This window comes from Python bivittatus, unplaced genomic scaffold (genome assembly GCF_059951505.1).
Source record: "Python bivittatus isolate LINGU-HERP-01145 unplaced genomic scaffold, Pbiv_v1 ctg000700_np1212, whole genome shotgun sequence".
Classification (NCBI taxonomy): domain Eukaryota; kingdom Metazoa; phylum Chordata; class Lepidosauria; order Squamata; family Pythonidae; genus Python; species Python bivittatus.
In genome coordinates this window covers 60939683-60962071 of record NW_028277098.1, presented here as the reverse complement: position 1 = coordinate 60962071, position 22389 = coordinate 60939683, and the positions used below count along the sequence as shown (strand labels likewise).

Here is a 22389-nt window from a genome sequence, read left to right as displayed (position 1 = left end):
TGCCCTCCCCACACTGTTTACATTCAGCCACACTTTGTCCTCTGGCTTTCCTACCAGGACAGCTTGTGGCTCGGCAGTGGGCCAGGAGCTGTTCTGACACATAAAAGTGGGATTTATGGGATAATGTTTTGATTCCAGCAAGAGACACATGTGGGACTGTAGATGAGAGCAACAACATTTGAGTTCTGTGGCAGGCAGAGGATGACAACATCCAGCTGTTGCTGCTTCTCCTGCCAGAACCCCTTTGATGCCTTTTAAGTTTTTGTATGTTTGCTTGTCCAAGTGAAGGCTGATAGGCTGAATGAAATTGCTTGCAAGATCCTCCCACGCACTTCTGGTCATACACGTTGATTCTGTTGTGGCAGTGTGCCCTGTTATTTCAACCCTGGGCTCCTCCCTTATCCTTACTATAACGCTCCACCTGAGTCTTGGCTTGTAAGCTTGGTTGCTGACATTTGAATTTCCCTCTAGAAGGTGCTTCTCAGTCATGCCCTTCCTGCCTTTTTTGTTCCTTCCAATGCCTACATACACACTCTCAATGGTAGCATGTATTAATGTCCAGAAATACAGGCACACACAACATTTCCTACATAACCCTTTAAGTCCAATTCTGTACTGTGCTTTGGCTTTTTAACTTAATGCGGGTTTTCACACTTCTGCCTGATCAGTGATCCAAAGCTCTGTGTTGGCTCACTGCTGAAGTTTCCCTTCTCATCCCAAGTTCTATTGATTGGTCTCTCTTTTGAAGAGCATACCATTGGGAGCCTAAGGGCAACTCCACCTCCACCTTATTAAAATGCCAGCTCAGTATCTAAATATTGCAGTCAGGTTTATCATGCCACAACATCCACCAAAACTAAGCAGTAAAGTGCCAAGCACTTCAAGTTCATAGCCTTGTACTGTATCCCAAAGGAGATAGGCAAGGAGAGAATGGGGTTTTGAATAATTATGCCTCATAACTGCTGAAAATAAGATAGATAGATAGATAGATAGATAGATAGATAGATAGATAGATAGATAGATAGATATAGTCTTAAACCAGGGGAGGATGCTTTTGAAGATACTGACACTATGACCTTTGAAAAGGAGTAATAAGAGACTTATGCAAACAATGATTCTACTAACGTGGCTGCAAAAAATACCAAGGTGATTTTAGGCTCCTGTAACAGATGGAAAATTTCTAAATTACATTTATAATTCTGCTTCATTCTTCCTTAATCATCTCTCCTGGATTCACTTCTGAGGGCTACATGTTAGACAAACTGAAATGGGTTCAGAAAAGACAATAACATTTAGCGATTTGTAAAACAAGTCATAAGAGGAAAGGTTTAATATGTGAACAGGACATAGCCTAAAAGAGAGGGCATCAGAGAGATATAACAGCACTTTCCAAATACCTAAAGAGATGTTATATAGGAAAGAGCAGAAACAGACCCCAGAGAATAGAGGTTTAAGCTATAAGAGCATAGATTTGGGTTCTGGATGATAGGAACAATTCAACAATGAGACAATTACCTTAAAGGTTCAGGTAGAAACTAAACTGCTGCCTGTTTATTGATCTCCTATTTGAGCACAGGGTTAGACTCTGTGACCTGCCTCCAAATCTATGATTCTGGCAATATCCCTTGGAGTCTGTGTAGATACTGTTAAAGTATAATCCAATCAAAATAATAACCCCCAAAACCAAAATAAAACAAAAGCCAAGGTCTGTCTGTTACTGAAGATAGTTCATTCCAATGAAGGTTGAACCACAAATATTATTTTTTCTGGGATTATATATATGTATACATGTATGTGTGTGTGTGTGTGTGGCTAGCATTAGCTCCTCAAGAGTTAAGTAACAACAGCAGGGCTTGTGGGGAGGAATGGTAAAGAAACATGCATTTCATCCAAGCTCCAGTTAGGAAAAACACTGATCTAAAGGGAAATGATTGGTCTTCTCTTCAAGCAGCCTTCCTTAAGTTGGGCCCCTCCAGATGCATTGGGACTGCACCTCTTGGAAATCCCTTCTGGAAGTTGCAGGTCTACCATAACTTCAGGATGGCAGGTTGAAGAACACTGCTTTACAGCATAAAAGTTACGAGTTTCCTCTCCTCTTTCAAGAAAATAGAACATCTATCTATAAGACCTCCAGAAGACTTCAGGAAATGCAGAACTTTTAATCTATGTTTTCCCTTAGCTGAGATGTCTGCAGAATCAAGGCTTTAACCAAAATGACAAAGGCAGCATTGAGCTGGCTGGTGTGGGTCTTCCGGACTGTGTGGCCGTGTTCTGGAAATTTTGTTTCCTAACGTTTCGCCAGCATCTGTGACCGGCATCTTCAGAGAGCAGGAGCACAGACAGGAGCAGTTCTCTCTGTGCCCAGGATGATGTGACCCTTTTGGCACAGAGAGAACCGCCCCTATCTGTGCTCCTGTCCTCTGAAGATGCCGGTCACAGATGCTGGCGAAACGTTAGGAAACAAAACTTCCAGAACACAGCCACACAGCCTGGAAGACCCACGCCAGCCATCGTATTCCAGCCATGAAAGCCTTCGACAATACGCAGCATTGAGCTGTTGTGACCCAAGCTCCACCCCTTTCATATGGGTATATAATATCACAATGCATGTATAAAACGATGCCTCGGTTAAAGGTCCCTTGCCTCACAGGGACATGGTAAGAATAGATATTTTAGCAGAGATTCTACAGTTTAGGCCAGTGTTTCTCAACCTCTGGCTGGGGAATTCTGGGAGTTGAAGTCCACACATCTTAAAGTTGCCAAGGCTGAGAAACACTAGTTTAGGCTGAGTAAGTAATTTGATAGCTGGCATTGGTCATCACAGAAGCCTGTAAAGGTATTTACTGACAACTGTGAAGCTCTTTTCGTGAAAGGGCTCTGGATATAACCTGTTGATTTTCATATCTATATGTATTAGTACTTCTGTAGTTTCATCAACTCCATGCATTAGCATCTCTTTAAACAGAAAGGCTTCATAACATGTGAGCATGACAAAAACAGGTATCTGCAGGATATGTTCAAAATCAGGATTGTTTTATGTGAGTCATGTGTGTGATGCACAGAAGAAATAGATGGAGTTTGATCACACTGTTGTGGTCACCATCTAGACTTTTTTTGACTATGCCCTGTGGACTCCCCGGGACAAAGCATCTATATTTGAATCATTAAAGCAGCTGTATCTTTTGCAAGGGTTATGCAGCTGCTTTGGAAGCTGCATATGGTAGATGCACAGCCACTTTATTTTGTGCGTGTCTCTCTGGGCGTTTCTGCATTTGGTTTTCCCACCCTCATTCTACCCCATCCCCAGGGTATCTGGATTTTGCTTTACTTTCTCTGGACAAATCGTTAAGGCTCGGTAAAATTTGTCTGAATTGAAAATAGAAACTTCTACCCAGTGGCATGGAAGTGCTAATTCTACTGGAACTGGCAGGATTCCAGGAAATGTTGACACAATCTGTTTAAGTGACAGACATATTTCTTGGATGTCCACCTTCTGTGCTTAGGTAATTGCCCAGCTTGATTGGTCGTTGACAGGTGATATTCAACAGCAGGTTTGCACATTTGGTAATCAAGTACTAGATGCCAGTCAACTGACAGACTTTGGCTATGCATGCATTTGCAATAATGAGAACAGGCAAATGAGCACTGGAGTTATGTTGTTTGTTTTCCTCTCTATCCAGAGAGCTGTGGAGTAATAATGAAAACAGACTAATGCTCATTTCAGTGTGACTGCCATGCAAGCTAGTTTAATAAATGAAGCATTTCATTTAAACATTTAAGAATTACATTTGGCCAAAGAGGGTTCTTCTCTAAGACTTCAGGCTAACTTATTCAAAAACAGCACAAAAGGAGCAATGTCTATTTTAAACAACATGGATTAACAACAAACCAGTAATAGCCACAGCATCAAAAACATGCCAGACAGAATTGCAAATATAAATTTTAGAATAATTCATTGAATCAACAAAGCTTTAACTTCCTTGATCCCCTTTTTCTTCTTCTCTTCCTCCCTAGCAGAATAAATACCCAGGTTACTTAAAAGCAAAATGATTCCAAAGAAGATATTCAGTCTTGAATTAGTTTGAATCTGTACTGGTAAGCTGTTTCTTAGAGCCACAAATATTAGGTTACATTCAACTTCCTTATCGCTGAACACATTAGCACAAACAGAACTTGAGTGGTTTGTGTGTGTAAGGTGTGTGTGTTACTACTGGAAATATAACAGTCTTAAAAGATATAATTGTATTCTTACCACACTCAAAGTCTAGGCTTATATTATCTCACTTGAACTCAAAACCTGTTTTGGTCTGCATTCCAACAATGGGAGTGGTTAGAACCAAAAGCAGGTAGGAGTTACCTGTTTGACTCTTACCTTTGTCCAGGATTTGACAGTTGACCTGCCACAGTGCCTCAGCCACTTTAACATAAACCTATTCATATAATAACAATTCAGTCTGAGGAGGAAGGGTGATTACCACAAGAAAAAGGTTGAAGAAGTATTCTGCTTACATTTATGTCGCTAAGAAATCTCAACCAACTTCTTCTTTCACTGTCACATGAAGAAAATTGCAAATATCTCAGACCTTTTCTACACAGGATGCATGTCCTACTTTACAGAAGACAGGTTTCTATTCAAAAGGCAGCCAAAGAACAATTTCTATTTTAAGGTGTCCTCTATCTGAAGAGTTGTCCAGTGTAAGTCCAGTTTAAAAATAAACAGTTAGATAAAGAAAGAGTGCTTCTCTTCAACAGCAGCAGGACTACTTCACAGATCGTTCAGTCATTTTTTGGGATCACAGGTTTTCTGCAGTGTAGAAATTTGCATCTGTGCCTGTAGATTGGTACGTGCAAACTCCCCCATCACCAGAAGAGACAGAAACAGCTACTCTAGCCAAATCCCACATTCCATTTGAAATGTAGGGATCATGTTAGAAGCTTTTTCAAGACCCTATTAATCCTATATATTTTTTCAAGCCATCTATAAAATGTTAGTATTTCATTGTAGGTTTGCTAGTGAAATGGAACATATTTTAATCTAAATAATATGTGATGTGCCAGTGATGCTTCTTCACTGTTTTTGTATCCTCTTTATTTTCACCTATACATTGTTAATTTAGCACACTCTCATGAGCAGCAAATTTGTTTTTTCTGTCTTAAATTCTCCCTACTAAGCACATGCTATATGGAGACCCATACATAGGTAGTAGGCATTATTGGCAACACAATTCTGGCAACTCACCAGCAGCTGTAGCAGTGTAGCTAAAGACTTGCATAGATGGTTCCATGAGATTAATGAACAGCAGCATTCAGATAGTTATCTTTTTGTAAGCCTTTGCATTTAATCATATGGAGTGTAAAGCCGTCAGTATTATGGGAATAAAGCTAAAGTCTCCCTTGAATCAAATGTGACTCTTGGTGACTGCAAGATCATTATGCAATTTTCTTGGCAACAATATGAACATAGTTTGCTGCTATTACCTTCTTTTAGGATTTTCTTTTAGTTCCCCATGTAGCCTGTAATCCTGAACTTTTCTGGTAGTCCACCATCCATGAATTTAAGGATCTCCCCCCTCCGTTCCCCTGCCACCAATCAACTAGAATTGTAGGTGCTGCCCCCTGCTGTGATAATATGGGTAAATTTTGCAAGCATCTGATGACATGGATCCTTTTGCCACAATGAAGGCTATTCATCTCACAGTGTCAGAAGACAACAGCAGTTTAGTTAGTTGTGTTTGGAAGACCACAGAATCTTTATATATAATTTCCAAGGTACAAGATGGCAAAGGTATAAAGAACATCTAGGCCAAGAAACTTTTTAATTATGAGAGTTAGAGAAAGATATATCAAATCTGGATCTGGCTTATGCCTGCTTCTAGATGTAGTTAAGATGCAGTTAACTGTCTTTTTTTTTTTCTTCATCCTATTCACCCTCTTTACCTGCTCATTCTTCTGACCCACCTTTCAAAGAGACATTGTGGAACACTATCTGCTTTGCAAAGCATCTGTAAGGTTAAAATGCAGGTTTTCGTTTCTTGAAGGAAGAGTTTGTTTAGTATCTAGAAAAATTTAAGAGTGTGATCAGACTTTGTATGATCCAAAGAACAGCTCGTTTTCATGAGTGTTTTAAGTAGCTGGTTTGCAGCACCAATGCATAATTGCTATGCTGGAGTGAACCTTTAATTTAAAAAGAACAGAGGGAGAGCGCTTGCAGTGCAGTGTGCATGACAAAAACTATGCAAATCTGCTCTGCCTTCCCAAACAGCATTGTACCCAAGGAGTTAACACTCTCTGGCAGCATAGATGGTAGTTAATGATTGATAGCAAAGATGCCATGAGTGGGTTTTGAAGGAAAGCTTATTCCAGCAACAGATATTGTACAGCCACACAAGAACCAGCCATGCTTGGCTAGCTGATTCTGGATTGGAATTCAGAGAAGAAGGTGAGCAAATGCGTGGGTATGTGGCAATTGTCAGCAATATTATTCACTTACTACCAAATGCTAATATTCCCCAACCTGCTGCCCTTCAGAAGTGTTAGAATCAATTCCCAAGACAAGACAGAGGCTGGCTAGAGGAATGGGGATTGATGGCCAACATATCCGGAAGGCACCAAGTTGAGTGGTTGATAGCAGTGTTTGTTATCAAGGCAGAAGGAAGTGTGGAATGCTGCCTGTCATATTATAATAGCATTGTATTTGATGTTTGCCTACCTGACTGTATATTGGAAGAAAATCTAGGTGGCTCCTATGGGCAAAAAATGTCTTCAGAGAATGGAGCCTTGGTGTGTGACTGCTTGTTTAAACACAGAAAAACCTCTGTGAGATCCTTCCCTGGCTTCTTTTAGCTGTGTAGGAGGATCAGTGATCACCCATACACAGCTGCCCTTCATTGTCTATCTGGCACACTTGTAAGAGAAAGGAGCTCCAGATGTTTTAGTGGGCTGATCTATAAATCTGAAGAGAGATAAGTGCTTATGAACAGGCACAGCTCAAAAAAATGTGGCAGTGTTTAGGTGAAATTACAAAACGTCATTCTTTTCTCCAGTATCAGTCACTGTAGAGGACCTCCTTTACCTCTTAGTAAATTTTTCACCTATCTCTGATAGTTTCTCTTATCCTCTATGACTGAACAGAATTGGCATGCTGTGCCAATTAAAAATGTCATCTGATGGGACCCAGGAAGAAGGCCTTCATTGTTGTGGTGCTTGCCTCCAGCATCCCCACAGAGATTTATATGGCTCCTAACCTGAACATGATAAAACAGTCTTTTAAAAAACAGCTTTTTCCCTAGGTCTTGGATTAGGGTCGGGGGCATGCCTCTTATATGATCCATATAACAGTGATGGATGTTTTTTCCTCTTCTGGACATGCATTATTTTTTTTCTTTGTTATATTTCTTGCTTTTTTAAATGTTGTATGCCACCCAGAGTCTTTATGGGATTGGGCAACCTTGTAAATCTGACAAAATAAATTCAATTCCCTCAAGCCACTTGTATGAATTTACTCATAGCTTGTCTTGCTAGTCCCACATGGTGTTTAACATTTGCACCACATGGTGTTTTACAGTGTTCACTCATACTTTGGCCAGCAGAAAGCCAAGGATATGAAATTATTTAATACCAACTGAATTCTCAACACATTTTGAACAAATGTCCTTGGGACACATTATGGTCTGATTTCTTCCCCCCAGTTATTTTAAATATGACAGATTAGTTAAATAACTGAACTGAGATAAAAACAGCGGACTGTTCAGGTTTGTACCATAGAAACTGTTGTTTTCAGAGCCTATTTATATGTAGAACAGAAGTGGAGATTTATATTGTCTCTATCTATCTATCTGTCTGTCTGTCTGTCTGTCTGTCTGTCTGCCTGCCTGCCTGCCTGCCTGCCTGCCTGCCTGCCTGCCTGCCTGCCTGCCTGCCTGCCTGCCTGCCTGCCTGCCTGCCTGCCTGCCTGCCTGCCTGCCTGCCTGCCTGCCTGCCTGCCTATCTATCTATCTATCTATCTATCTATCTATCTATCTATCTATCTATCTATCTATCTATCTATCTATCATCTTCTAGCAAATTGAATCTGGAAGGAAACTGAAGAGGGTATATGGCAAGAAGTGCATTTTTTCTCTCTGCCAGGATATGTAGTAATCCCATTTTCTCCTGCAAATGCAAAGTTCAAAAGATCTTGAAACTCCCAATCCCCTAACTTTCTTCTAAATATTCTAGTCCCTGGAAGGTACTTTGCAAGTGTAAGGGTAAGATTTGCTAAAGGTGAGAAAAAGAAGATTTCTATGTCTTGTTCCAAGTCTACAGTATATATTTAATTTGCATAATTTAATTCACAAAATTTAATCAGACATTGGATTTAATAAGAAACAAAAATCCATATTAGACTTAGGTGGGGTTGATAATGATGAATGTTACATCATCAAGGGTTTGGAAAAATCTCTCAAGAAAAATTCACCCGGACCCCTTATTCCTTTTACGAGGGCACTGATGGCACATTTAGTTAGGTATTATATTATAAATAAATTCAATAAGCTATTACATATCTGTTGCTGTTTTTAACTATATATTGTTTTAACCATTGCTTTTTTAAGATATATTTTATTGTTTTTATCTTATTTTGAATTCATGTAAAGTGCCAGTTGATTACCCAGTGTGTCCTTAGTAAAGCATCCTTTTGTCCTGGCAGTGTTCCTTACTTCCAGAGCATCACAGGCTGTTTCCAAAGGCTGATGCTTGGTTTAAAGATAAGGGCCTGGTTGTTGTAAAGTCAACCAGAACAAATTAGTAGCTGGAGAGTTGGGTGAGCTGAGAGCCAGATCACTGGGGTACAATATTTTCTTCAATGGTAACATGTTCCATATTTAAATTATCGTAACTATTTATAAGTATGAAGTTACATATGTCAATCTGTAAAATCAGATGTTACACAAATTGGTATTCTCCTTTGACCTCTTTTTAGTCTGTCTGTCTGTCTGTCTGTCTTTTTCTTTCTTTCTTTCTTTCTTTCTTTCTTTCTTTCTTTCTTTCTTTCTTTCTTTCTTTCTTTCTTTCTTTTTCTTTCTGTAGCAGCCATTCTGTATTAGGTTGGAGATAAGATTGTTTATTTACCCAGACTTCCATGAAGAAATATGTCTTCATTAAATTATGGTGCAATTTTTCATTGATGTTATGCCCCCAAATTTTGTTCCATTTCCCCACATCTCTTTTGGATACTGTTTCTCTCTATTAATTGTACATGTTTCAGCTTAGTTCTATTGTTTTAAAAGTAGGAGAGGAATATCAGCATCTTCCTGAAACAACTGTTAAACAGCAGGTCTTTTTTTTTTTTCACAAAATGAAAGAAAGTACTTCAGAGCAAAATTCTCAAATGTACAGTATATGCTGGAGTACAGAGAAGAAGTAATAGTTCTGTAAGAGAACTCTTAATGTGTCACTGATGTCATTAATAATAGTCAAATGTTTAAAGTCCCTTATGAGCTCAGTATCCTCTACCCACTAAAGGAGAGATTCTCCTACAATTTTTCTGAAGTCACTGGCTCATTCTTCCAAAGACATCCTGGCTAATTAATTATCTGCCATAATTCTGCACTGGTCATGATGATGCAGTATCCTCCCTTCAGCCACTCAGCTCCATCAGCCACTCTTAAAGAAGATTCCCTTTGTAGTTCTTCCAACTCAGATCTAGGATGGTTTCCTGCAGATAATACCTTCCTGGATCCTACTGTTTAGATCTCTCTTTCAATTTCCAACAGAACCTCAGAGCAAGGGCTGTAGCATTATTCCAGGACACTGTGGAAAATTAAAGCCCACTGACTCTGCACCACTCACTGAGCAGCCTTAGAGGAAATGCAGATATCAGGGATTCACATAAAAATATAAATCATTGGATTGGAGAGTCAGCAATTCTTAGAGGTATAGACAGTAGAAGTACCGATTTGTGAAATACAGATTTAAAAGAGAAGTCTACTCTTTCCTAATTCTTTCTACCACCTCCCCCCCCCCCTCCCCACCCATATGCCCTGGGTATAAAAATGAAAGCTGCATGAAGGAATGTATCTAGTCAGGGAGTTCAGGAAGAGGCCACTGTAGTGGGTGAGTAAAGTATGCAAAGAGTGATTTTCTACCTCCCTTCCCTGATGCTTTTGTAATCCATAAGCAGTGCAGGAATGTAGCTGATATTTCAGAGTTTGATTTAACAAACATTGTTCTTAACTTTCTCACTGATGTTCTCATGATCTTGCAACTGGCTTAGTAAGTGGCCCACGGAATGCATGAGCTGAATTTAGAAAAGGAAAAACAGCAGTTGCACTGTATTACTTTATCCTTCTGTTCATGGTAGCAATATAGGACAAGTTTTCTCTGCTGCATCAGCAGCTAACATTTTGCATTGTTTGCACTGGACAACTAAAAACAGAGAAGAGGAATTTGTGGTACAGTGCTTATATGGTTTTGGTTTTGCTTATGAAAAAATAAAATGTCCTCTGTAAATGGGAAATTTTGGAGACCACCTAGAAGGCTAGAGACTTCCAAAGGAGGCTGAGTGGGTGGTCAACCAACTTCAACCTTCTCAGTCTGTCTTTCAGATAAAAGTTCTTGTTGGTTTCAAACACTGTATAGTGAAGTTTTCACAACCAAAACACAGCAGCCTAATATGGTGACAGTGAGAAGCAAATCAAAACAAAAATCCTCTCCTGATTGCCAGTGTATTTTGACCTTGTCAAGTTGAATGATTCACCACTGTTATGAATGTAGTAACTAATATAATTTTCCCTGTGAGGTAAGCTGCCAGTATCAGCCACATTTTCCAATTAGGGAAGGGAGTCTTTTTGGATAATGAGGGAAAAATAAATCTAAGATTTTATAGTCTATGGCAAAATTAGTACTAATTAGTACAAGCTGAATTCAAGGAAACAGCCAAATAACAGCTGTATAAACTTTGCGCAAGGAAACAATTGTCTGGACAAGCTCTTTAGTGACTTCTTCAAAGAGGCTATGGAACAACATGGAACAGGGCTGAAGATAAACTCTACTTTGAGTTAGACTCAATTCCTGGTGAATTTATAGATGTACCCATGTAGTTTTATTTGCATCAGTATAGAAGTGGCTTGCCTTTGTCATCTCTAGGGACTTTTTCCTTTTCTTCCTAGAAAAAAAGTCTAGCCTATATCCTTGGGATTTGCAAATTTCCCCCCATCCAAGTACCAACTGATGGTACTTTACTTTTCCTTTACTTTGTATTGTGGCAGAATGGGGTTTTGCTCCTTATTTTCATTTTATTCCAGAGCCTATAAAGAAAAATGAATATGGGCATCATAGGACTAGAGCTTCTTGAATATAGAGGTGAACACCAATATAGAGGTGAACAGGATCTTCTTCCCACAATCTTCTCCTGTCTTGACTAATAGTTGCATTAGCTTCTCTAAAGCCACATTCCCAATGATGATGAGCAAATCTGTGTACAATCCTTTCCTTTCCAGAATTATTATGGTATCAATAAGAAGTTGCAGCACTTCAGCTTTACAACATAAATATTGAAGTGATTTTCCAGCATAAATCTGGGAACAATTGGTCTGTGAAGAAAAGGATGATATACCAAAGAAACCCCGACCAAGCCAATGTCCAATGCTCTTATGGAATTTTGATCTCCCTCATACTGCATCGGTAGCATCTATTATCACTCCATATTAATAGATTTTATTTTATCCAGAAGAGAAATATTTTAAGGCTGTAACATTTAGTCAATGGTTCTTTTGGATTCAGTTAAAAAAGAAAGAAAGAAACACCTTTCTAGATTTTAGATGAACAGGGAAGCAAATCACACAACTTTGCATGAAGCTGCCATACAGTATACCTAAGATAGAGAACTGGGCACCTCCCTGATACGTTGGACTACAGCTTCCACAATCTTTTGCCATTGGTTTGTTGGAGCTGATGGCAATTTAAATCCAAAACAACATTATCTTGTCTACTCCTGCTTTATAACAAATCAGATTGTTGTATTGTCAGGATGTTCACCAAGCCCCTCCCCCTTTCTGTGAAAGCAGGGCAGATTCAGCCTCTGCAGTCATCCGAAAACATCTTGGCATTTGTGTGCAGCTAGGTTAGAATTGATCTTCCTCCCAACTTGGTGCTTTAATAACCAGCCTCCCTGGTGACAGCCCTGACAGGGGGCCAGCTTTGAGTCCAAGCATGCCACTTACACAACTTGGGCTATTGAGATTTGCTGCCATGCCAACCTTAAAGCTACCTGGATAGGCTTTCTGAGATTTTTGTATACATCTATTTACATCTTTTATAATTTTTCTCAACATCACACCCTAGAGCATCCTTTCTGAAGGATTTATTACAAATTACAAGGCAAATGCGTGGATATAGATATAGACAAGTTGAACTATTTTCAAGGGAAGGGCATTCATTTACCATAGGTAGAAGCTCAGGAGAGATGGACATTCAGCTGTTGGTCAGCTTGAAATGATGTGATTCTATATGATTTCTACAAACTCACAAAAACATAAACATGCCCAGGATTATAGCACTCTGAATATAGCCATAGAGCAGAAAAACTAAGAACCTGAAATACTCTGTCTTAATTGCAATGTGGGTTGTAAAGGTTTGGGGAATGCCAAATAGCAGCTGTTAGATTCAAATAGGAATCCTTCCTTCTAAATCTAACCTGGTGATATCAAGGATGCCAAAACATAAACCTAGAACCCTCTTATCTGCGAAATATGTGCTATATCACTGACCTAAAACTTTCAAGCCCATTTTAGCTATTTTTAGTACAAATATTTAAAATTTCAATGAGCCTAAGCTTAGAAGAGATATCCCTCTATCATACAGGAAAGGATGTTTTCTAAAATGTCACTGTCTTATACAGGGCAGACATCTAAAAATAAAGAAAATGTTGTTGTTTTTAAAGGAGCAATTGTTTATTCAAATGCAGATTTTACCACCCTTTATACCTAGCCAAGTTTTCTTCCGTTGGATGTAGTCCTAGAAAATGCAGACATTGCTTAGACCCTGTTACTTGCAATCTCTAGTTCACTTGAACATAATAAATAAATAAATACAATTGCCTAATATTGAGGCAGAGGCCAAGCTCAGTACAAAGAACACAAAACAAAATACAACATTTTTTTTTTTTAAAGGTCAGACTCAACTAAAAAAACAGCCAGATGGCAAGCCTTCAGAAATACACCAGGCTCAGCAACCTGGTAACCGATTAAAATAATTACTCCCTTGCTTCTTCCTGTTCCATTCCCTGATTTTTCAAATAGTGGATGTGAGCCAAAGCTGCTCCCATAACCAAAACAGTAATGCACGAAGGTGCTTTCCTGTACCTTTCTTTCACAGTCTGGAAATTTGCAGGTTTGCTTAGAGATATATTTTGTTTTGTTTTGAAGAACTGTAGCAACAATCCCAGGAGGAAGCAGGTTAGAGTTACATATCATGCTCTTAGCTTCTCCCTTCATATCAAAAGGAAATGATGAACATGCTGCATAGTGTATTAATGCTATTTTTGTGGCTATTTTTGTTGTGTTACTGTTGTTGTTATGTCAGATCCCCCAATTTCCAGGAGGTGCCATTCCATTAAAAGTGCATTAAAAAACCAGCTGAAAGAAGAGAAGACTGTAGAACCATAGATTGGTGGGACTTTGGAGGTTTTCAGATCCAATTCCTTGCCCAGATGAAATATGACAATAATTATACATACTGCAGAAAGATGGAACAATTAGGAAAGGGCATTGGAAGACAGACTAAAGATTAAGAGAAAGGTTTTTCCTTCTGAAAGCAAAACAAAGCTGATTTGGACACCCCTTTAGGGAAGTGACTTGGAGATGTTGGGTCCTTCCAAAAGTATTATTATTGAGGTGAGCTGGTAATTTAACTGTGAGTCATCAGGCATGTGATGGTTTAGTAATCAAAATGTTGCCTGCCTGTAGCTCTTTCAGGATCAGTGAGAAATAGTGGGGGTTCTACTTGTCTATCTGAAGTTTGAAAAATAAGAAACTGTAGAATGCCTTTATCTCTTTTCTGTGAAGAAGTGGAATTAAAGGAAGTCTTGTGGAATTGCAGGTTTCTGATAATCTCTCTGCCCTTCCCAAATAAAGCACAGCTAGAAAGCATTTTTTTCTTTAATATTTAATATCTTTATTATTTATGTACTTATTATTTATTTATGATCTTTAATATCAGGCAAATTAAGGAAGATTATATACAGAAAGATTTTGCAAATACTGTATATCTGTTCTCTGCTTTTTAAAAAGTTACCAGTTCTGTACCACTGATTCATACTGTAACCTTGGCCTGATGTATATTCCCAAATTTCATTTCAGACAACTATGAATTGGAAGAGGCCATGCGAATTATCTAAGCCAGGGAGTTTCAAACTTTTTCAGGCTGTGGTACCTCTTATTTAAAAATTATTGGAACCCCTGACCAAGAGGCAAACCTCTAATGATAGAGAATTGGCTGTGTTCAAGCGGTGGGTTTTGTTTTTTCATTTTTTGCCTTTAGCCTGTCCCAGAACCCCATCTGGTTCTTGCAGAACCTAAATGTCTGCAGAACCTAAATGTCTGCAGAACCCAGTTTGAAAAACCCTTATCTAATTAACCTTCCACTCCAGCTCAGTACAAAAGCAAGATGCAGCAAAATTTCTCTCCAGCTTTTGTTTAAATATATTCAGTGAAGGCAAACGTATTTTTCACGCAAATGTACACAACAGTTCTGTTCTGCCTGATCTCTCCAACAGGGTGATTTTGAATTGAAGGTAAATGCAAAAGGCAATGACATCGTGGAATAATGGAAAGAAATGGTGGTGGGGGAAACCTCTTTGATCGATGTCAGGCATCCTATTGTAGGACCAGTGCTCTGCAGTCCTACAAATTTCTTCCATCCAATGATATCTATGTATGATCAGTTTGACTATAATTATATAACATGGAATTTGGTAGTTGTTTCCCATTCTAATGCTTAGTTATTCCAGCAGATGGATGTTTAAAATTCTGTTGAAATGTCTCAATACCTGAGCCAGACTCCTTCCTTCTAGGACTGTGAATCATAAGATGCTATTTCAGAACCAGAGCTTTGGATGTTACTTCAGCCATTTTTTGGCAACTTGCATTTTTCCAGGAAAGCTATAGTACAATTCTCTGAAAGCTACTTATGTTTTAGTAAAATCAGCAAACAATCCTGCCATTTTAGGCCAGCTTTTTTTTTTTCTGTTTTCATAAAGCATTTGTTCTATGACTAACTTCCTGAAATGACTTTTTTTGTTGGCATAAAGGCAACATGTATATTTGTTTTTAAATAAATAAATAATGTGTATTGTTAGATCTCCTGCTCTCAAATGGAATGACATGCTCAGGTGGAAAGTATGGAATTTAGGGCATATTTCAATGTTCTGAAGTTGAGATTTTGAATGGAACTGCTGATGTACGGTATCATTTCTGATCTGTTAATATATTCTCTAGGAAAAGTCATTAAATCAAATAAGAATGTTATAAAGCTTGGGGATTAATAACATCATATTGTTCCTCATTGGCAAAGATGAATAAAATTAAGTAAATGTAAAACAAAACTGCCTGACATTATGAATACATTCCTCAAGGACTAATTACTTGTGACAGCTTATGCCTTAGTTCATTTATTTATTTTAGAGTATTTATAACCTGCCCCAATCCCAAAGGACTCTGGAGTCATGCAAACAAAATGAATATCTGTCTGTCCATCTGTCTGTCTAGGAAATGGCCAAATCTAGAACTTTATCAAACCCAAAAATAACACAGAAAGCCAACATAAAACCTCCAATATAGCCCAAGGTAGGTGCCCCAGTTAGTCACCTGGGACAAAATAATTCATGAATTCCTCCCTCCTCCCCTCTCCACAATGGGAGAAAAAACTATTTTTTTTTTTACAAACATTTTCATTCCAACTCTTGGGATAAGTGTGAATCTAATTTCCTTTAGGTTGTAGATGTTACTGGCTGGATCCATCAAATCTGGTATACTAACTACTAATTTAAATCAGCACAAACATCTAATAAATATCTAATTTATTTAAGGAGCAAGGCCTAATAGATTTCAATTTTTTATATATAAAAGTGCCCCATTCTCAGCTTTCAAACCACCTAGCTCTATAGCAGCCTCCTCTCTGACTAGTTCCAGCCTTGACTGTCAAAAACCCTTGTAAATGGAAATGGAACTCCTTGAAAAAGCCTCCTCTTTCTCAGGATTTATGGGTCAGTTAAAAAGTACATGAATCCTAACGCCGCCTTGCTCAGCTTGAGTGAGACAAACGTCTTTAAACTGATAAGTGCTGTAGAGAATCCTTTGACACAGAATTGTGGCTCCAGCCCTGCAATTCATCAGTCCCTGCTTTGTTGGATCAACCACCGTGCCAGGTTGTTTGTTTGTGGAATTCAACATCAGTGCTAGTGAAAGATTTGGCTCTGAGATATGGGCTGTTATGTAAAAAGAACACAAGGGCCTTCCCCGGAGGAGGCAGACTGTGGCAACAGGGTCTTGATCCTTCAACAACGGCCCCCGGAGGTTATGAAACCCTGATTTGGAATGAGAAATCATGCTGCTGCATGCTCTTTCTCCATCTGTCTTGTGAAAATGAAGGGGGAAAAACAACAACAAGAAGACATGAAGCATGTTACGGGCAGGAAGTAGCTTGAATCTTATCCACCTAAAATGCACTGCTACTGTGTACCAAAGGATATTGGAGCAGAGAGTAATACGTGCCTGTTGGGGGAGAGGAGAATGAAACAGCAGGCAATCAGATGCCTTTTTATTATTGAATGTTCGCAGAAGATAATAAATCCTTCATCTCCCTCCTTGTGTTCTGCAGATTGCTTCCTCTGTCTGCCTTAGACAAAGCCTGCCTTTTGTGCTGCCAACCAGTTTATTCAGCTATAGAGGTAGTCCTGGGAAAAGGGACTTTTTCTCAGTAGGTTTATGCCTTCAACCTGCTGCCCAAGTCTATACTCCTTTGTTCAAGGAGCTTGAGGCAGCAGCTGGGCAGATGTGTTCAGGTTGGGACCAGGTGGAGGGAGGACGCTGCAGCTTCACAAACCTCTCTACGGAGGAGGATTTTCTCCCCTAGAGATTTCATGTGGTGAAATAATGGCAGTGGGTTAAGTTAATGGTTACAGATACCAAAAAAACAGGTAATAAGAAGCTACAGTGCCATATTTATGTACAGTAAAGCATTGCTAAGTCTGGAGCCTACCCTTCCTAGAGACCTTCTTCCTTACAACATGCCATCAGATTGATTAATTGCGTGGTGGGGAAAGTGATAGCAAGGAGCAAAAGCATATAGAGAGGCACCTTTGATGGCTGTACCACAATAATTCATGCATATCTGTAAGCATAAGATGATGCTTTTCAAATTATTTTAGTTAAAAGTAGTTTGGTGACAAAGGATCAGTGTGTAAAAGATCTGGACTATATATTGTTTTATTCTTACTGAATGGCTTATTTTTTAATTATTACCTGCCTTGAGCAATGGAAATAATAAGGCAGGGTAGGAATTTTAATAATTTCTTTCTAATATTTCTTTCCAAAAGAAGCCTCTTAAAACTAATTGGTATAATCACAGTTAAGGCGTAGCGATACATACAACAAGGTAAAGTGATATTTGCTAACCCTTAAGGATTGGTATAAGTATACTGGACGAGGGTAAAACTAATAGCAGCAGTGCACACTTTTAAGCCAAGGACTAAAACTGGCTAGGGGTGCCACTGAAAAAGATGAGTACAGCTGAAATAAAATAACAGGCAAGGATATGGTCACAATTTAATTTAACTTAATTTAATAAATTTAATTAATATGGATCTTTTCTATTTGCTTATTAATCTTTCCACTTACTAAAATATTTTAGTATAAAACTACAAGGAGAAAAAACAAAATACATTGATACAAAGGAAGCAAAACAATGTTAACAAAACAAATAAAACAAATTAAATCAAAACAGCATCAATTACTACAAACTATACAATTCTATCTATATAGAAATTCCTCCGAATCAGTTTTTAAACCATGAACTGAACATCAATTGCACAGAATCATATTATCCATCTTTCCTTTATGCTGATAGAGAGCCAGTTCGAAGGCTGAGAGCTAACACAATATATCAAGTGAAGCTTTGACATCTGATATCCAAGTGATTTTCCAGGAACATGTGATGACTTTTTTGGCATTTAACCAATGTTCTTTGTAAATGCACACATTCCAAATTTTTCAAGTATAATTTAACAACACATTAAAATCGTTCAATCTTAACTTTCTTCTAGGAGTTCAGTTTACCATAGTAAAAATTTCCAACTAATAAAGTATTAACGAAGTGTGTGACCAAAATGTTTGTATTTTGATATCCTGATGGTTTCCAGAGGGTCCTTGGGGAGTTTCCCGGCTCTCCAGTATTCAGTTTGGTTCAGTGCCTGATGGACCACTGGCATCAGGAGGCGAATTGAGTACTGGACTCTATTGCCCCTAAGTGGCCACTTTCTGGGCACTGTTCCCAGCTGGCAACTTGATTTAATGAGACCCTTTGGCAAATAAAGCACTAGAAATAATGCCTGGAGCAGAGAAATTTTCCACATAGCCACTGTGACCAATTTGCACAGCACTTTGTCAACAAAACATTGAGATTCACATGAGCAGAGTCTGCAGTGATGAACATTTTGCGTCGTCTTGTCCTGTCTGGCAGTTTGGGGCTCTTTTTGGCCTGTGAGCTCTGAGGAAATGTATAGGGTGCTATCTCATCAATCCTTTGCTACATGTAGAATAGACTGTTACTCACCCTGACTGTTACAAGAAGTGGGTAGAGAAGGGTAGCTTCCAGCTACCTTGAAGGAGGCCATGGCACGTCCCTTGTGAAGAAGCCATCACTTGATCCTGTGGTCTTAGGTAATTATTGTGCAGTCTCCAATTTTCCCTTCTGGAGGAAGATTGTTGAGATGGTGGTGACAGATCACCTACAAGCACCCTAGAGGAAGTTATTTATCTGGAACCTTTTATGGGATTGAGATGCCTTTGGTCACTTATCTAAATGAACTGTATCAGGACCTAGATGGTGGTAGTTCATCTTTCCTTGTCCTTTTAAATGTGTCAGTGGTTTTTGATACTATTGACCTCATGATCTTATTGGACTACTTGCAGAAGTTGAGGATTTGGGCACTGTCTTGCAGTGGTTTTGCTCCTTCCTCCCTGGTTGGTTTCAATCTGTTATAGTGGGGAGGAAAAATCAGCCTGGTGGCCTCTCACTTATAGGGGTCACAGGGGTTGGTCCTCATACATACACACACACGCACACACTTTTTAACATCTACATGAAACTGCCAGGGGAAATCATCTGACAATTTGTGATTTTGGAATCCTTCTGTATTCCCAGCTTCTGCTTGAACTGGTGGAGGCCAGGCCTAGGAGACCCTTTGCCCAACTTCAGCTGTGCATTAATTGTATCCTTACCTGAGGCAGGAGGACCTAGAAACAGTAACTCATGCTCTTATCACTATCCTCATAGGCTTCAGCCTTTAAAGACAATTGCAATTAAAAATTGCAGTTAGTTTGGTATGGGAAGGCCTGTGTCCTAACTGGCTCCTGATGTTAGAAGCATATTGCATCTATATTGTGGGCCCTGTACTGGTCATTGGTTCAGTTTGGAGTGCAGTTTAAGGTATTGCCATACAACTGTAAAGTCCTTCATGGCTTGGCACCTGGAAACCTACAGGATCACATCTGCCAGGCAGGTTCTGCCTGGCCTTTTAGATCATGCAGGGGGTGACTCCTTTTTGTCTTGTGAGACCTGAAGCCAAAAGGTGTTGTTTCTCCATAGCAGTGCTGACACGGGGTTCACCACTGACATCAGATTGGTCCCCTCCTTGGTGGCTTTTAGGAAGCTATTAAAAACTATGCTTTTCGAAGAGTAAGATTTCGGTAAAATTACCTGTGCTTTTTGTCGTTCTTATTTTTCTCTTCTAATTTGGTTTTATTTGGGGGATTTGGATTTAATATTGTTTTATTTCTCTTGTTTTTATTGCAATATTATAACCACTGAGAGTTGCAAGACTGCGACAGTATAAAAATCAAATAAATAAATAAATGTTAAGATTTATTACAACTCCAACATAGGAAGTTTGTTAACAAATCTTTATAAGAAATCAACTGAACAGTCCTATAAACCCAAATAATATTTTTCCCATGAATTAACCTTCTCTTAAGATTGTGAGAAATATATTTAACATTTCTTTAAACTTGAGACTATTGATTTTGTAATACTGTACAGTAAACTCCAATTCTCTATTCCAGATTTCTTGTCTATTGTCTATATTTATTTTTGTTCTTTAAAACATGCTGATTAAATTGAATTGTTAGTTTAACCTCTCAACTAACTTTCTCTAATGCATTCAATCCCATTTCTGAGGCAGTCAATATGTCAGGTCTGAATGAAGGGCATAACATAACAGCTGAATGTATTGCCGTGCAGCTATTTTTGGTAGGTTGTATTAATTTTGTAACCTTTTGAAAGGTTTGAAAGTAACATTTGTGATTAGCTAATTAAGGACAATTATTCCTTTCTCAGCTAGATAGAGATATAAAATTATTGGTAGATTGCAGTCAATAATCTTCAGTGAGGAAGACTTCATCCTGCAGTGAGTTGATTTGGGTTAATACACACACACACATACTGTACATATCTCTCTCTCTCTCTCTCTCTCTCTCTCTCTCTCTCTCTCTCTATATATATATATATATAAAAGATATATATATCTTTTTTAAAGTAAGGATTATTCCAAAGGATCAATTTTCTCATGACAGCCATGTTCAGATTTTAATTACTTCCCCAATATTGTCCAAATATGTCTAATTGCCTTCAGTATTGTATATACAACCAAATTCTTACTATACTTAGGACCAAATGTTTGCCAAGATTTAAAAAGTGCCAGATAATAGCTTTTCAATTGGGCCCAGTAATATCACAATATAATTTGTACTGGAAAATGGAAAAAAAATATGTCCAATGATATAACTGGAAATCAGGAAAAAAAAATAATTTAACCTCATTTTCATATGACAGTCTCTTCCATCCTATTAAAAATTATTAAGTCTATGCAGAGATCCAGATTTGAAAGAATGTGATTTGGAATGTGGATGGGTGTGTGTGTAGTACCTATCAGGAACATCTTTACTGAAACACATTTTTCTCAAAATCCTGGGAAAAAGATGCAGCTGCTTTTAGGATGCTATGTCTCTGCCCACACTTGCTCCAAATTACATTTTCTTGATTTCTACACCATCCTAAAAGTTACAATTTATTTTACGTATTTGGAAATACAGTTAAATTTATGTATTTTTCCAAGAGCTCAAGTTAACTTACATGGGGATTTACTGTATCTTCATTTTATCCTCACAACAGAACTAATTGTGTAGGTTGGGTTGAGAGTGAATCACTGGCCCAAAGTCATCCAATAAGCTTCCATGATTAAGGGTGGACTTGAACCTACATCTCTCTGGTCCTGGTCCAATACCTTACCCACTTCACCCACACAATTTTTAAAGGAGTTTGAGGGGAGTCACTCAAGGTATTAGGGATGGCATCCACTCACCTCTATTGTAGTGGAAGTCACAGCACATTATAACTTATATTCTTTTTACTTATAAATGTATAGATGCTGTGGATAAATGCTGTCTATCATCAGGTTGTTTGTTGAAGTTGCAAACATTAATTAAACAGTAATTGCACCAGTTTATTCCAGGATAGTCAAGCATTCTGTAAATAAAAGGAAGTTATAGAAATATCTTGGCTTTCAAGAATCCATGATCTTGTAATGTCCCAAGATGGATGATTTTCATGCAGTACTTCCTTTGGTAGTGTGCTAATGAGGTCCATCCAGACTCTTCTTCAAACAAATGAACATTTAAGGTTACAATTATGTGTCTCCTCTCTGCCTGGGACAGTTTCATTCTGGCTTTCTGACTGAAGTTGCAAAGACCCATTATTTTAAAGTGATAGATTCTTGTCTTATAGGCTCAGTCTGTTGACAAAATTATTATAGAATCCCTAGTCTGCCTTAGTGGGTGGCTATCTTCTTATATTTAAATCTGTAAAGAAAATTAAGTTGAGCAAGAAACAGAGAGATTGAAGCACTTTTTAAAAACCATGTAAGGCACCAGGTGCTTGGAAGGTTTCCAAGATACAGGTCAAGTTTTAGTAAGAGGCAGGAAAGCTTTAACCCCTGAGTCACCAGTCAGATGAATGCCATCAATTTTCCAGCCCCAAATGCTTTGCAGTCAGTACGAGCAATGCAGTTATTAAAGACTAGTTGTGGTTTAATCAGAGAAGTGATATGGATTCTTAAAGGAGACAGGGGAGAGAGGTAAA

General features: G+C 38.5%; 1 protein-coding gene across 10 annotated transcripts in view; it reads left to right on the top strand.

The window, feature by feature from the left end:
• PLEKHA6 (pleckstrin homology domain containing A6) overlaps positions 1-22389 on the top strand; it is a 200642-nt gene that overhangs the window by 83200 nt on the left and 95053 nt on the right. Inside the window, exon 1 of one of the 10 annotated variants that reach the window (XM_088154253.1) lies at positions 6375-6439. The exons of the other annotated variants lie outside the window; for them this stretch is intronic. The gene's annotated coding sequence lies outside the window, so the exon portion shown is untranslated. Of the gene's footprint in view, positions 1-6374; positions 6440-22389 lie in introns of those variants that run through there. 10 annotated transcript variants of the gene reach the window in all.